This window comes from Moschus berezovskii, chromosome 3 (genome assembly GCF_049115385.1).
Source record: "Moschus berezovskii isolate FMDL1 chromosome 3, NW_MosBer_1.0, whole genome shotgun sequence".
Lineage (NCBI taxonomy): Eukaryota > Metazoa > Chordata > Mammalia > Artiodactyla > Moschidae > Moschus > Moschus berezovskii.
The window spans coordinates 113,469,596-113,483,928 of record NC_142462.1 but is presented as its reverse complement, the minus strand read 5'-3'; the positions used below and the strand labels follow the sequence as shown (position 1 = coordinate 113,483,928).

The window sequence follows — 14,333 nt, the reverse complement described above, 5'->3', positions numbered from 1 at the left end:
GCATTATTATGCCTGTATAATAAGAGTGTTTTCATTTACTTATGTCTATGTGCAGATGTTTTGGGACCACAACTACCAAAGTAGAATGTGAAAGTTGCTTGCTTACTTCACTGACTAGTGTTCTGGTCTTACTATCTTAACAAGATGCCTTGACTTGGAGTTTCTGTGTGATATGATTTTAATTTGAAACTTTTATTTCTCCCTTCCTTTATTCCTTTTGAATCCCTACTTTTTAAAATGCTAGAAATATTTCATAGTAATAGGTAACCTTTAACCTGGAAACAGCTGCAATGAAGTGTTAACATTTCGCAGATTAAGGGGCATATAAAAAACTAGCAGTGGCATTGCCATCTTTGGGAAATGTCATAGGCTACTTAAACAAGATTTCCCCCAAGGTTCTACTTGTGAGATGTGGCTGAGTATCCTCAGAAAAGTTACTCCGGAGTTAAAATTCTTTATGTGTCAGCTAATTTTAGAAGGATTTTAGCAATATACTGTGCTCCTCTTGACAGAGTACTGTGCCACTTAGTTTTAATGTCTTACCGTCATGGGCCTAAGTTACGCTCTGTGCTCTGTGAGCTACTGGCATGTGTTGAGCAGTTTGTGCCTCTATTGCTACAGGTCAGACGGGCATTCATTTAACAGTGCTCATCTCCTTACTTGATGGATGTTTTTCCTGCTATCTCTTACCTTCTTTAACTGGTCCCCCATTACTGCTTCTGATTTTGTTTTCTTACCTAGAGAAAAACTTCAAGATTTTGATGGGGAATTTAGTAAGTTCAGTTCAGTTGAGTTGCTCAGTCGTGTCAACTCTCTGCGACTCCATGAATCACAGCACACCAGGCCTCCCTGTCCATCACCAACTCCCGGAGTTCACACAAACTCATGTCCATCGAGTTGGTGATGCCATCCAGCAATCTCATTCTCTGTCATCCCCGTCTCCTCCTGCCCCCAATCCCTCCCAGCATCAGAGTCTTTTCCAGTGAGTCAGCTCTTCCCATGAGGTGGCCAAAGTATTGGAGTTTCAGCTTCAGCCTCAGTCCTTCCAGTGAACACCCAGGATTGATTTCCTTTAGAATGGACTGGCTGGATCTCCTTGCAGTCCAAGGGACTCTCAAGAGTCTTTTCCAACACCACAGTTCAAAAGCATCAATTCTTCGGCGATCAGCTTTCTTCACAGTCCAACTCTCACATCCATACATGACCACAGGAAAAACCATAGCCTTGACTAGACAGACCTTGGTTGGCAGAGTGATGTCTCTGCCTTTTAATGTGCCGTCTGGGTTGGTCATAACTTTCCTCCTTAAATTGCCCACTCTCATTCTGATACACTGGTGACAGTGCGATGGGGCTCGCCAGGAATGGAGTCAAGCAGTGCAGAAGGGACTTCGCAGATATCACTTAAACAGGCTTGGCAGGCAGGGTTATCATTTTTGAGGTCAGAGAGCTCACAGTGCTGAGTGGTAGCTTTGAATTCTTAACCCTAGGAAAGAAGCTCTGTGAAGGGTGGTCTTGGCATCAGTTACCTTATAGGTATTTTGCCCAGAAGAAAATCTGACACATGGCATAGCAATATGGTGTATCTTGCTTCTTATTGTATATTTTGATAAAATTGTCAGCTCTTTAAGGTAAGGGTACAGTTTTTAGGTTTGAGCCTAACAAGTGCCCTATCAATATTTGTTAATTACATCGTGATGGGGTCACAAAGAGTCTGACACAACTGAGCAACTGAACATACACACAATTATATTGTGATAAGGGAAATCTGAGACAGACATCTCAATAAATTTCTTTTAAGGTTAAAAGGGTAGTTTTAGGGGCTTCCCTGGCTGTCCAGTGGTTTAGGCTCCCAAGTTTCCACTGTAAGGGTCACTGGTTCAAGGATCCCTGATCAGGAACTAGGATCCCCTGTGCGGTGCTGTTCCCAGTCTCTCAGTCGTGTCTAACTCTTTGCGACCACAGACAGTAGCTGGCCAGGCTCCTCTGTCCATGGGGATTCTCCAGGCAAGAATACTGGAGTGGGTTGCCAGGCCCTCTTCCAGGGGATCTTCCCAACCCAGGGATCGAACCCAGGTCCCCCCGCATTACAGGCGGATTCTTTACCCTCTGAGTCACTAGGGAAGCCCTGGATTCCCACTGCAAAAAAAGAGAGAGAGAGAGTTTCCAAAAGTTTTAGTGTGTTACCAGTTACTGACTTTTCTTGCTCATGCATTTTCCAATACTGTCTGCTGTAAATGCTTGGTGATGCTGTTGCTAATTTGGTATCCTAATTTGTTAAGGGAGTGGTTTTACTAAACATTTAATATACCAGTACTTTGTACCAATTGTAAAAATTGTAAATTAAAAGTAAATTTAAACTATAACAGTTGTAATTATAAAACATTAAATTTGTAGTAAATATTCACAGCTGGTGCTGATTGCAGCCATGAAATTAAAAGACGCTTACTCCTTGGAAGGAAAGTTATGACCAACCTTGATAATATATTAAAAAGCAGAGACATTACTTTGCCAACAAAGGTCCGTCTAGTCAAGGCTATGGTTTTTCCCATGGTCATGTATGGATGTGAGAGTTGGACTGTGAAGAAAGCTGATCGCCGAAGAATTGATGCTTTTGAACTGTGGTGCTGGAGAAGACTCTTGAGAGTCCCTTGTACCACAAGGAGATCCAACCAGTCCATTCTAAGGGAGATCGATCCTGGGTGTTCATTGGAAGGACTGATGCTAAAGCTGAAACTGCAATACTTTGGCCACCTCATGCGATGAGTTGACTCACTGGAAAAGACTCTGATGCTGGGAAAGATTGGGGGCGGGAGGAGAAGGGGACGACCGAGAATGAGATGGCTGGATGGCATCACCGACTCTGTGGACATGAGTTTGAGTGAACTCCGGGAGTTGGTGATGGACAGGGAGACCTGGCATGCTGTGATTCATGGGGTCACGGAGAGTCGGACACGACTGAGCGATTAAACTGAACTGAACTGATTCACAGCTGGTGAGTCTGAATGTTAACTTCTATAACACATTCCTAAGGTGGGAAATAATAACACCATCTTGATCCCCATCTGGGAAATGCAATGTGCACATCAGCTGGTTGAATTCTCCAAGGCGTTTTGCTGGTAAATAAAGTGATTTGATCTCAGCCCAGCACCTCCCTAGTCTTATTTGACTGTGGAACCTTTATGTGTGTAACCTTAACTCCCGTGGGACAGTTTCGAAATACTGTTTTAGAGAATGCTGTATAGGCAGTCCGTCCTTTGTGTGGTTCTGATTTGCACAGATTTCAGTCACCATACAAAGGAAAATGGTTTCTCTGTTTATAGCACTTCTGACACCAAATGTGTGGGTTCTCTACACTCAGTTCTCTGCAGACACCAACTGGGTGTCCTACAATTTAATTCAGCTCTGACAGTGATTACCTGGAGTTGGAGTAGACCCCACAGGTTAACTGTGAAATGTTCCATATTTTGGGGTCTTCCGTGGTGGCTCAGTGGTAAAGAATCTGCCTGCCAATGCAGGAGACACGGGTTTGATCCTTGGGTCGGTAAGATGTCATCTGGGAAGGAAATGGCAACCCACTCCATTATTCTTGCCTGGACAATTCCATGGACCAAGCAGCATGGTAGGCTACAGTCCATGGGATTGCAAAGAGTCAGACGTGACTTAGCAACTATACAACATCACCATCATAGGTTAAGGGCTCAGTCCAACTAATCTGCGCCCCTCTACTTCAGACACCAATCACAAATAGTGAATTCGTGGGTTACATCCATTTCTGTCTGACTTGGCTGCAAATTTGGGGTTTCCGTGACTCCCTGTTTAGGTTTGATAATTTGCTCTGATGGCTCACAGAACCCAGGGAAGCACTTTCCTTTGCGCTATCCTTTATATAATTATAAAGGATATTATAAAGGTTATAAATGAATAACCAGATGAAGAGGTACATACGGCAAGGTCCTAAGGGTCCCACATACTTCTGTCCCTTTGGAGTTGGGGATATGCCACTCTTCTGGTCCCTGAATGCATTCACCAACCCTGAAGCACTCCAAACCCTTTGGGTAGGGTTTTTATATAGAAACTTCAATACCTAGACATGATAGATTAAATCATTGGCCATTGGTTATTTTTTTTTTTTTTTAGATTTCCAACTTCTGTCTCTTCCTTGAAGGTTGGACATGGGCTGAAAGCTCTAAATCTCTAATCACACAGTCAGTTCTGGGGGCAACTTGACCATCGTGAAGCTATCCATGGGCCCGTCCAGGGTCACCGTATTAGCATAAACTCAAGTGTGGTTGAGAGGGGCTTGTTGTGAATAACAAAAGACACTCCTCTGTCACTTAGGAACTTTACAAAGGTTTTAGGTATTGCTGTGCAAGGAACCAGGAAAGGAAGACCAAATATATATTTCTCCATCACCATGTTTTAGTTAAATACCAGTCCCCCAATAACACGATTCAACTTTTGGCCACCATGATATATTAACTGTGCAAATAAAGTACAGAGTTTGCTGCTAGCTCTTCAGTCTGCAGGTCAGCAAGCCAGTATGTCAGTGACAGCTGGGCATCTATCCTTCAGCTCACACACAGACAGGAAAGGGTGTTGTGCTGCATCCTGCTTTCCCACCGATAAACCGGAAATCTTACCCATCTTATCCTACAGAGCTGGGTGATCAAAAGAGGGAAGTGGTCAGTAAAGACGAAAGTCCAGCAAAGGACAAACAGTGATGTTTCTGAAGGTGAAATTTAAATTGAGCATCAGTGAAATAGTGAAATAAGTAACTGAGTTAGAGTGTTGATACTGCTGCCGCTTGGGAGACTCTGGATGTGTGGCCAGAAGCACTTAGTGAAGGCACACTTAGCAGCATCATAGGTTAAATGACAGTGCACTACATAAACGTTTTACTGATTTTTTCATTTCTCTATACATTACAATTGACAGTAAGAGAGTTTTAAATGTTTTCACAACATTTTTGAAGCTCAGGGGGCAGTTGTGATTTTCCCAACGATTACTAAGATAGCTTTGTGTGGTTTCAACTTGTGTAAGTATTGTTATGGTCCCACACTACCATGCAAACCAAGGACTGCCTGATTTTTCTTGTATTTGCCAATCGTCTATCATCTGACCTCTAGTGGAAATAAAGAAAAATTACAAAATGAACTTTGAGGAACTTATAATAATACATTTTCTCCAGAATGGATCTAATAGGTAAACATCCCTGCATATTACTCACTTTACGCTTCGCTCTTACTGTGTGTTTTGAAATAGTATGGTGCACTATTTGCTGCTGACTTTTCTGGATAACCCAGCACTACCCATTTTGCTTTTGTTGAGTACTTCTGATTTGTAATTTTGTTGAAGTTCTTTGAAATCTTCCTGTAGGGATACTTGTTAAGGATTTTGTCAAGGTTTCCATGATCCAAACCTCTACTCTAACTCATCCTTTATAGAGAATGAAAAAGCCTGTTAAGGGTGTTGAGTAGACCTCTCAGAAACCTTAGTTTCTGTTCCAACAGGAAGTTCTCTAAGATGAATCCTTTCTCTTGGCTTGGCTCAGCGTGTAATCTCTTCCCTTAGGTTTGGGCACTGAAGACTGTTTGCAAGAGGAGAAAGGTTACGAGGGCACCAGATCTGCTTGAGTTGATTCCGGTCCTTTGTAGCTGACTCATCACTGAAGTGTCCTCAATATAAAAGTTTATGACTTGCTGTTGTATTTTATCCCAGGGTGTGATTTTTTAGCCCTGTATACATTAAATCTTCTGTAGATGTCATTAGATACTAGAAAATATAGCTTTCCTTCCCATACTCACAGTGGACAATAGAACTGTGACCTGGGCTATTGGTTCATCTTTAAAAAACCTGTTTCAACCTATAATCTGTTTAATCTATGTATTCTTCTAGCAGATAACCCCGCTTGGAAAATTAATATGGGAACACTTAGAAGCTGCAAGAAAGGAGAGCAGAGTTCATGGACACAATATATAAATCTGTCATGAACAGAGATCCTTTTTTGCACAATACGGTTATAAATACCTATGACTAAGTTTGAACATTCAATAATACTACGTTCTTTTTCATTAACAAAAAGTATGGACATTTCAAAATCTTGAAAGAAAAAGTCATCCGTTATTTATTTTTTCCCCACCACATCTGTTTCCTACCCCTTTATATCTGCAAAATTCACATTTAATTTGAGTATGGTAGAATATTGGCCAGGATAGTAGCCCAAACTAATGCCTCTCTAATGTGCTTGGAATTTCTGCTTTCTGTCAATCAGTAAATATTCTTTGAGCATCTACTTTATAGTCAGCTTTAGGTAGATCAAAGGAGAATAGGAAATTCTAAGTTATTCTAAGTGAATTGAAAGTTGCTCAGTCGTGTCCCGACTCTTTGCAACCCCATGGACTATGCTATAAGTCCATGGGATTCTCCAGGCCAGAATGCTGGAGTGGGTAGCCTTTTCCTTCTCCAGGGATTCTTCCCAACCCAGGGATCAAACCCAGGTCTTCCGCATTGCAGGCGGATTCTTTACCAGTTACACCACAAGGGAAGCAACTATTACTCATATCTTTAAGAAATATGAAGTCTAATTGGAGTAACAAAGTTTTCACAGGAAGCAACTGTGAATAAGGCATTGCTCTAGCCTCTCTGCTAGGGCTTTAGATCAATAGTTCCTTAACTGCCATTTCTCTGCTGAGCGAAAGAATTGCCTGGGGAGCTTGTTAAAAATGAAGATTATTAGGTACCACCCATTAACTTTTCCCTGTAGATGTAAGGTGGGGCTCAAGAATGTATTTTTTTCTTTTAAGAAAAAATAAGCAGCTCTTTTCACTGAAGATCCTGGTGTCACCATGACCACTGCCTCTCCTGGTGTACTGTGAGAACAAGCTTTATTCAAAGTCTGGCTTCGGTCGAGGAGTGTCCGTGATGCTAAGATCCACATCTTTGACTTGGGGCAGAAGAAGCCAGAAGAAGCTGAATTCCCACTCTGTGACCACAGTGTCAGATGCGTAGGTGCCACTCTCCTCTGAAGCCCTGGAGGTGCCCGTATTTGTGCCAACAAGTACATGGTGAAAAGCAGTGGCGAAGATGGCTTTCCCATCCAAATGTGGTTCCACCCCTTCCACGTTATCCACAGGAACAAGACGCTGTGCTGTGCTGGAGCTAATGGGCTCCAGACAGGTATGCACAGTGGCCAGGGTCAACACTGGCCAAGTCACAGTGTCCATCCGCACCAAGCTGTGGAACAAGGAGCATGTGATTAAGGCCCTCCCTAGGGCCAAGTTCAAGTTCCCTGGCTGCCAGAATATCCACATCTCCAAGAAGTGGAGATTTACTAAGCATAATGCCAATAAATTTGAAAACATGATAGAAAAGTGGCCCATCCAGAGTGGCTGTGGAGTTAGATACATCCCTGATCATGTTCCCCTGGACAAATGGTGGGCCCCATGCTCATGAGAGCCTGGCACTGCCCTCTCCTTACACGTGCCCACCAGTATATCCTACTTTCCTATCAAAACAAAACAAAAATAATAATTAAAAAAAAAACCCACAGTAAAAAGATGTAGAAAGTTGCATGGTGAAAGCAATTGTCCCTCCCCTCCATTCTGGATCTATTCAGTTTTCTTTCTCTTGCATGCTTTTTTGCAGATGTTTCCACACATTATATTCTGCATTTGCAGGCATGCAGGCATGGGTGGGTGGGGGCGTACTCTTCTGCACCTGGCTTTTGTTGCTTTCCAGCGTGTCCTGGAGATCTTTCCATATCCCGTCTTGCAGAGCTGCCTCATTCTGAAAGGCTGCCTCACACAGCCTGTAAAAGCTCCACAGGAGATTCTAATGCATAGCCAGGTTTGGAGCCCACAGATAGATTGAGGGTTAAATGGGTTTAGAAAAAGTTTTCTTAGATGTTAACTCCTTAAATCTTGTGGTTTCTCAGCAAGGAACTGAACTTCGCAAACGTTTCTTATACTTCTAGATTCAAGTGGCTTTAGGACAGATTTTTGTATGTTTTTTACTTTTAGTTATTGGGATGTGAGAGTTGGGCTATAAAGAAAGCTGAGCGCCAAAGAATTGATGCTTTTGAACTGTGGTGTTGGAGAAGACTCTTGAGAGTCCCTTGGACTTCAAGGAGATTAAAGCAGTCAATCCTAAAGGTAATCAGTCCTGAATATTCATTGGAAGGACTGATGCTAAAGCTGAAACTCCGATACTCTGGCCACCTGATGCAAAGAACTGACTCATTTGAAAAGACCCTGATGCTGGGAAGGACTGAAGAGGGGAGGAGAAGGGGACGACAGAGGATGATGTCATCCAACCAGAGGATGGCTGGATGGCATCACTGACTCAATGGACATGAGTTTGAGTAAACTCTGGGAGTTGGTGATGGATAGGGAGGCCTGGTGTGCTGCAGTCCATGGGGTAGCAAAGAGTTGGACACAACTGAGCAACTGAACTGAACTGAGAAATCATCAGTCAAAATACACGAAGCCATTTATAAAATCAAGATTTTTTAATCCTATAGCTGCAGATGTGGAGTTTAAATTTCTCATTAAATTAATTATTAAAACATACACAAAGGCAGTAATGTATATACTGATGACATTGTTCTTAATTCTTTCCTTTATTAACTTAAGGACATTTATAAGCATACCTTTATATAATTGTTTCTGTTTATCCTTTATCATCATGACAAGGTTTTTTTCCCCAGGATGATTAACAAAGTTCTTACTAAATTCTCAAATAATATTCATTTTGGGATGGCATTTGTTTGCTCTTTCGCTGGTTATAAATAGAAATATAGTCTGTCTCCAGGAAATAGCAAATCATGGGCACTGTTTGCATTATAGCTTTCCTTAGCCACTACAGACACACCCCACACATAGCTTGACAAGCCGAAAGTAGATTGCTAAAGAGTAGAACAGCATAGTAAGTCCCATAAATAGGAACAGGTTCCATTCCAAGAGCGGGTTCTTAAGTACAGTTTGTTTGCAAGTCCATAAATTTAGCCTCAGTGCCCAGCTAACACAGTTGGCTACACAGCACCGTACTGTAATATGTTTATAATACTTTTCACACAAATAATACATAAAAGCTCAACACAAAAAATAAACATTTTTAATCTTATAGTACCTTGAAAAGTATAGTAGTACTTTTTCTGATAGTTCAGTTGGTAAGAATCCGCCTGCAAAGCAGGAGAACCCCGTTTCGATTCCTGGGTCGGAAAAATCCGCTGGAGACGATATAGGCTCCCACTCCAGTATTCTTGGGCTTCCCTTGTGGCTCAGCTGGTTAAGAATCCACCCGCAGTGCGGGAGACGTAGGTTCTATCTCTGGGTTGGGAAGATCCCCTGGAGGAGGGAACAGCTGTCCACTCCAGTATTCTGTCCTGGAGAATTCCATAGTCCATCAAATCACAAAGAGTTGGACACGACTGAGCCACTTTCACAAAGATCCTTTAAACTATTTACCGTTTATGTTGCCTATATTCAGGTGTCAGGCAGTGACAAGCAGAACAAACATATTTTCTGTGCTCTAGAGGTAAATAGTGTAACGTAAATTACATTTGATGTGTATGTTTCACACAGTCATCCTGGAACAAGTTTTATTACAAGCATACCAACGGGGTTTTCAGTTTTTTGAAGGGTGTGTTTTGTATCAGTGAGCTCATATCTTGGTTCTTCAGTCCCTCTTATTATCCTGTCATGTTCTTTGTTCAATTCCTTTAAAAAAAATGTTTTATTTATTTATTTGACTGCACCCGGTCTTAATTTCAGCACATGGGATCTAGTTCCCTGACCAGGGATAAAACCCTAGCCCACTGCATTGGGAGCATGAAGTCTTAGCCACTGGACCACCAAGAAATCTCTGTTTAATTCCTTTTTCTATTGTCTTCCTCCCTAAGCCTTGGTAACCTGAATGTTCTTAGTTAGCTGGTTGGAAATAACTCAGGAAGCTGTTAGGACGGTTGGAAGGATGAGCCGACTGTTAGAGGTAGGAAGAGTGTCACATTTTTTCAGAAAAGAATTTGGTTCAGTATGCACTTCATTCAAAATCCTTGTTAAATATAGTTAAGCACAAAATATGCCAGTAAATAGCTTTGATGTGTCAAAAATAAAATCTTCAATGTCATGCTCAACTTGTAAGGAAAAGCACTTAATTTTATGAACACAGTTTATATGTCAGCAAGAGAATAACAGAAGTTGTTTTTTTCTGAACCAAAGATTTAGTGAAAAATTGCCAGTTTGATTTTCAGTGAAAATATTTCATACATGCAAATTACAAATTTTTGCTTTAGCTGATACCTGATAATAAAGTATCTTAGGGTTAAAACACTGCATAAAACGTAATTTAGATGTGAAAATGGCTGTTGGCATTCTAGTATAGTTTTAGCAGGAATGTCAACCTATTAAGCCAATATCAATAAGCAAAATAAGGCTTTTGGACCTGCAAAACAATTGTTCTACAGTTTCATTCTAAAATTCTGTGTTTATTAACTTAATTAATTTGCTTAACTTTGAGGGAGATACTGTCATTCCATCCTAACAGTGAGACAAAGAACAGACAAAGTTACCGAAGTCATACATAGTTGTACATAGTTCAGGATTTTAAAACTCCAGAGAACTCAACCATCAAAAAGTAATTAAAAGTTGAAAAAGAATTATCTTCTTTTTCCTTTTAAGAGTGGCCATTTGAGTGTCTAATGTATGCTCTGAAGAGACATCACTGAAGGAAAAAATATTAAGCCTAATCATAAGGCCAAGTTCCCTGTGTGTTCTCAGACCTCATAGGTAATAAACCCAGAGCTGTATGAGCTGTAATTGGTATCTAATAGAAGCATAATAATGTTAATGGTTACTGTTTATTAATGTATTTACTGTACCATTGCTTATTATATGCTAAGCCACATGTATTACATACTTACCTGCATTGTCCTGTTTAGTCCTAGGGGAACTCCTGCTCAGAGGAATTAAAAAAGTTGCTCAAAGTCAAAACTAATGGAGCTAGAAATCAAATCGGTTTTCCTGATTCTAAAATCTGTGCATCCCACTCAAGCCAATTGACCCCTATTTTTCTGGTGGCTTGAAACTGGACTGGGTAGTCCTTGCCTGGCTTATAGCTGTCCCAGGGCCTCAGCTGACTCCAGAGTTATATGAAAGGAAATATGAAGAACAGGTTATAAAGCACTCTCTCTATTCCTGGAGTTAATTCATCTCAAAGGCCACTCCCCAGCCCCTTTGGTGATATTATTGTGAGGTTTTACACAATGAATGTCTCAGTCCTTTATGGAGAAGTTGTCAAAATTACTTTTGGGTAGAAGGGTGAACTTTTGAAACACAAGTGAAAACTTGAAGCAGAATTTTAAATGAATGAATTTCATTACTGCATCCTTCTACCATCTAAGGAAAGATGAGAAATCTACTAATTCATACACTGAAAGATTGTCCCCCCCCTTTTTTTTTACAGACTGTGTTGCCTTTAGTTCCTATACCAAATTCTTCAGAAATTCAAGCTGGACATTTTTTTTTAACTTGCTTATAACTTTGCCACAATGGATTGATTTTCAAATAAGTTTTCAGCACAGTTAATAATCATCAAAAATTTACTGGGATCATCATGTTGAGAGGGCACTATAGGTGATCCTGGGAGAAGTCTGAGCTCAAGTCAGGAAGTAAGGTGTGTAAAACAGCTCAGTATTAGATATCCATGTGTGTGAATAAAGTGTTGCAGAACTTGCTGTGGGCTGATCGAGTGAAGTTTCAGCAAGGCGAGTACTGAGATTGCTCGGTGAGGAATGGGGAGAGGATTTGAAGCAAGAGGAATAACTAATGAAGTCTGCTGGCAGGAAGATCTTTAAAAATTTGGCCTCCAACTCTTCTAACATTGAGAGGAAGGAATATAAATGGGAGCATTATCCAGGAGGAAATAAAAGAATGTTTGGCAGATCCCAGGGAATCCTGGTTAGTCATTAATTCAATTCTGTTCTTGTCAAGTGTCACCAAAAAAAAAAAAAGCCAGCTCAGCAACAATTTCAGAAGGTTAAGACAATAGAAAGTGCTAAAGTTGTCACTGTCCCACTTACCAAAAGGCCCTGAGACTGTTCTGTAGATGGAAGCTGGTCAGCAAAGGTCAGATTGTCACCCCCACAGGAAGGTACCCACCTCTACACACACACTCACAATAGTCTAAGAAACATTGAACATTTTGCCATTAGGGAAAAATGGAGCAATTTGTATATGAAGGAGAGTTTTGTAAGAGAAGTGGAGTGAGAGACTAAAGGAGATTTGAAAGTTATTCTTAGAAAGTGTGCTTTCAGAGTTCTGCATTATGTGTCCTACTGCATGTACTCTTAACATATCTGTTAAAGCTGCTGGGACTTAGAAAAGTGAAAGTCATGTCTGACTTCTTTGCGACCCCATGGACTGTATGGAGCCTGCCCGTCTCCTCTGTCCATGGAATTTTCCAGGCAAGAATACTGGTGTGGATAGCCATTCCTTTCTCCAGGGGATCTTCCCGACCCAGGAATCGAACCCTGGTCTCCTGCATTGAGGGCAGATTCTTTACTGTCTGAGCCACCAGGGAAACCTTTGTGACTGTAGAATTCTGTTAATGGGGGCTGAGAGGTGGGGGGTTATCCTTCCTTCTGAGAGAGGAAACTGAAACGTATGTAGTAGTTCCTTTTAGATCACTTAGGCAATGGCAAGCCACTCCAGTACTATTGCCTAGAAAATCCCATGGATGGAGGAGCCTGGTAGGCTGCAGTCAGTGGGGTCGCTAAGGGTCGGACACGACGGAGCGACTTCACTTTCACTTTCACACATTGGAGAAGGAAATGGCAACCCACTCCAGTGTTCTTGTCTGGAGAATCCCAGGGATGGGGGAGCCTGGTGGGCTTCGGTCTATGGGGTCACACAGAGTCGGACACGACTGAAGTGACTTAGCAGCAGCAGCAAAGATCTGAAATAACATTTTCTTGGTTTAGGGATATTTAATTTTTATGTTTAATTTGATTTTTTAAAAAAGATTTATTAATTTATTGGGAAATCCCGAGACTACTTTCATGGCATTTGCTTAGGAGTTTTATAAGAATCCTTTAGTAAGTATTAGTAATATAGATTAAGTAAGTATCCTTGTCTTAATTTTCTAAGGAATTTTGTTTGTATTTTAATCAGAAGTAAATGTTTTATCAAATACTTGTCCTGCTCCTTTTTAAACGGCCATGTGGGTTTTTCTTTTAATCTGTTTAATGTGGCAAAGTTCACAGATTAAATTTTTTTGGTGTTTAAATCACCTTGCATTCCTGAGATAGACCAAACTTGATATTTCCAAATGAGAGTGGCTTATAATTTTTCTTTCTTGTATCATCTTTTCTAAGTTTTAATATCAAGGTCATGTTTTCATAAAATGAATTAGAAAGTAAGTCCTTTTTTCTACTTGCTGGTGCAAATTTATAATATTGGAATTATTTATTCCCTTAACAGTTATTAGAACTTTCTTGTGAACCCACCTGGGCCTGGGATTTTTTTGAGGGTGGGGTAATTTTTAGTTATAAGTAACAATTTTAGGACTATGCAAATATTTTTTCTTTGTGACTCAGGTTTGCCTATCTTATATTTTCTAATCTTGTAGCGTAGAATTATTCATAATACCCTCTTTTACAGTTAGTATCTATAGAATCTATAGTTTTCTCCCTCTTTTCATTCCTACCATTGGTTATTTATGTTTTATCTCATTTTTCATAAGCTTGCCAGAGGTTTGACAATTTTATATGTCTTTTCAAAGAATCAGTTTTTGGCTACTGTGCTCTATTGTGTGTTTGTTTTCTGTGTCATCAATTCTGCTCTTTTAGTTTTCCTTCTGTCTGTGTGTTTAAGGTTTATTTTGCTATTCTTTTTGCTACTATTTGAGGAAGATTTTATTACTTCATTAATTTTAACCTCTTTTTCCCGTAATGCATATATTTAAAGTTACATATTTCTGTTTACAAGTTCTGCATTTGGCAAGTTTTGTTATGTAGCATTTTCATTACTGTTCAGCTCAAAATAAGTTTTAGAGTTTTGTTATGATTTATCTTTTTTACTTGGCTTATTTATACTATTATTTCTTAATTTCTAAACACATGAAGATTTTCTAGTTACCTTTTTTGTCATTTCTTTCTCTCTTAATTGAACTGTGGCCAGAAAATTTCTGATTTCACACCTGCAAAACTGACTGTGGTCCAGTCTGTGGTTGCTTGTTAAGAATGGTCCATGTGTGCTTGAGAGGAAGGGTGTGTTCTATGGATGTTGTGTGTAGGGTTCTATAAATGTTCATTAGGTCATGTTTTTTTTAATTCTGCC

General features: G+C 40.3%; 1 protein-coding gene and 1 pseudogene across 1 annotated transcript in view; both read left to right on the top strand.

Moving 5' to 3' along the window:
- Positions 1–14,333, top strand: part of KDM7A (lysine demethylase 7A) — a 77,038-nt gene that overhangs the window by 18,092 nt on the left and 44,613 nt on the right. The window lies entirely within an intron of this gene.
- Positions 6,853–13,738, top strand: LOC148778403 (large ribosomal subunit protein uL16-like; annotated as a pseudogene).